We start from the raw sequence: 2,670 nt of genomic DNA on the forward strand, positions 1-2,670 counted from the left end.
CGCTGATTAGGCTTTTCTGGACAATGGAGGACGATGAGGGAGGCCACAAGGGGTGTTATGTTCTTTAAATAGGGGGCCAAACCCTTAAAATTAGGGTTTCATTATGGCAGTCCTGCTCGTCGAGTCGGGGCTTCGCAACTCAGCGAGTAGACATCAAAACCCGCGTCCCTCTCAATCTCTACTCAACGAGTTTGGGGCTAGCAACTCGTCGAGTTGCCTTGTAAAAATGAGTAAATAAATATTTAAATGCATACCAGGGATTTGGCGTTACATACCCTTTGACTCCAAAACACATACCGAATACCCGAAACATCCAATTTACATTATCCAACCCTAAATGAGTCCAAATCTCAATTCTTCAAGGATCCTAAGCCTGCTAATACCAAATCCTTGATCACCACCCCGAAATGGAAACAATCTGAAACATGGCATTACATCTTGGTTTGGAGAAGAAGATAAGAAGAGGAAGAAGGTGATCTTTTGAAGAGGATTGCAAGGAATCGTCATCATCATCACCTCACATTACTTTTAGACCCTTGTAAGTGTCAAAGCTTCCACCTTTATTGTTATTTGTGGCTAGATCTAAGCTTTGTCCCACTTTCTCCATGGTTGAGCAAGTTTGAATGTATGGAAACCACAAAGTTGGCAACTTTATGGGTTATATGGGTCTTTAGAGTGTTATGAAGTTCATATCTAGTGAATGGTTGGGTTTTGGAACCTTGCATGAAAGTTGGATGTCATTTTCTTCAATTTTGGCCCTAAATGAGATCTAGACATGTATTGGACATACATGCCCATAAAGCATCAAATTTTAAGTGTGTTAGGGAGTAATAAGACCTTCTGAAAGTTAGAGTTCAAAGCAATGGATTAAGGACTTAACTTGTTGGAATTTTGACTTCAGACTGTGCTTACGACGTGAGACATAGCGTCTCGTGACGTGAGGATTGAATGATCCCATTTTTGCCGAGCTTTTGAGGCTCACGACGTGAGAGAAGCATGCTCACATTGTGAGGTCAGCTCAGGTGCCTTTCCTTGATAAAGTTGGTGTAACATCCCAAAATTTAAGACCAAAATTTCATTTTTAATTAAGTTATTATAAAACAGTAGTACAAAAACATCCATAGTGTCATCCCATATCAACAACCAGTATGTCAATAATCAAAACATGTCATAATGAAACAATATCATAGTATAATCCCAAATATCTCATGTGCGGAAAACATAGTGTGATGCGCTGCGATCCTGCCGGCTCCTTTTCTTTTGAAAAGAAGTACCCGAAACCAAATTGTAAACCGTAAGCACAAAACTTAGTGAGTTCCCCCATCATACCACATACCATACAATACACATACTTCCTAGCATATCAGGGTTCTGTCCTACCCCTTCGGTCTCTTTCAACCGGTAACCGCCTAGCATATCAGAGTGCTAACCTACCCCTTCGGTCTCTTTCAACCGGTAACCGCCTAACATATCAGGGTGTTGGCCTACCCCTTCGGTCCTTTCAACCGGTAACTACCTAGCATATCAAGGTGCTGGCCTACCCCTTCGGTCCTTTCGACCGGTACCGAGGACTATTTCACCCCTACTACTACCATATATGTAACGCCCGTGTTTCGAGGCTAAGCATTAATTCGATAATGTATTAATCAAGGTCAACCATTGTAACCTATCTTGAAGTAATAAAGATGAATTACTTGAATATTATGTGAATTATGTGATTATATACTTGTTTGTAAAGATATAATAAAAATAAGCGTAAAAAATAAAATGTTAGATAAACCCGATATCTATGAAGAAATTTTTATTGGTCATGACAAGGATTTCAGACATATAAAGAACGCCGAAATCTGAGTTATAACGAAGAAGTTATGGCTTGTCGAAGTTTTGCGACAAAACCGGCATGACACTGCGTGACGTAAAAGTGAGTTTACGGTAAAGAGCTTTTCAGCCTTAGCGATCTAAATGATAGTCATAGCATACTTTAAACCTAGAGCATGCATAAAAAGAACGCCCACATCTGACTTCGTATGAGGAAGTTATGATTTTTTTAAGTTTCGGAATAGTAGTATGCAACCCGGAGTTCGAATATTTGATCGACCGATTTTTAGCCGACACAACCTAAACTAGAACTGAAGATCTTGTTAATAGGAGCTCGGCGGTAAAAAGATAGACGAAAACAGACGTCCGATGAAGAAGTTATGAGTTTTTAACGGACTTTTCCTGTCCCAGCCTGTTGAAAATATAAGTTTAAAAATAAATTCAAAATTAGCCGACGGTGTCTAAACAAAAGTTGTAGATTACGTCTCTACCTACGCGTGGATATAAAGAACGTTAAAAACGGAGCTCGTATGCGAAAGTTACGATTTTTAGAAGTCAAAGGTGTAATTTGCGAGGTGGGTGCGAGGCTACGCCCCGCGTAGACCGAGGAACGCCTCGCGTTCGAGTACGCCCTGTGTACGAAGATGGAACGCTGCACGGTCTCGCCTTGTGTGGTCCGGAAGTTTCCACGATGCACCATACGAAGGAGGACACGTCTCGTACGAACGCGCCGCGTAGAGGGGGAACGCCCTGCGCATCGAGGTACGCCCCGCGTAACCGAAGCCTCCGGCCTATAAAAGGGTTGCGAGGCCAACCTTCATTTTCACACCTTTTGCCATCACTTTCTCTCAC

The sequence above is a fragment of the Lactuca virosa genome, chromosome 3 (assembly GCF_052849685.1).
Source record: "Lactuca virosa cultivar CGN04683 chromosome 3, Lactuca_virosa_CGN04683_v6, whole genome shotgun sequence".
Lineage (NCBI taxonomy): Eukaryota > Viridiplantae > Streptophyta > Magnoliopsida > Asterales > Asteraceae > Lactuca > Lactuca virosa.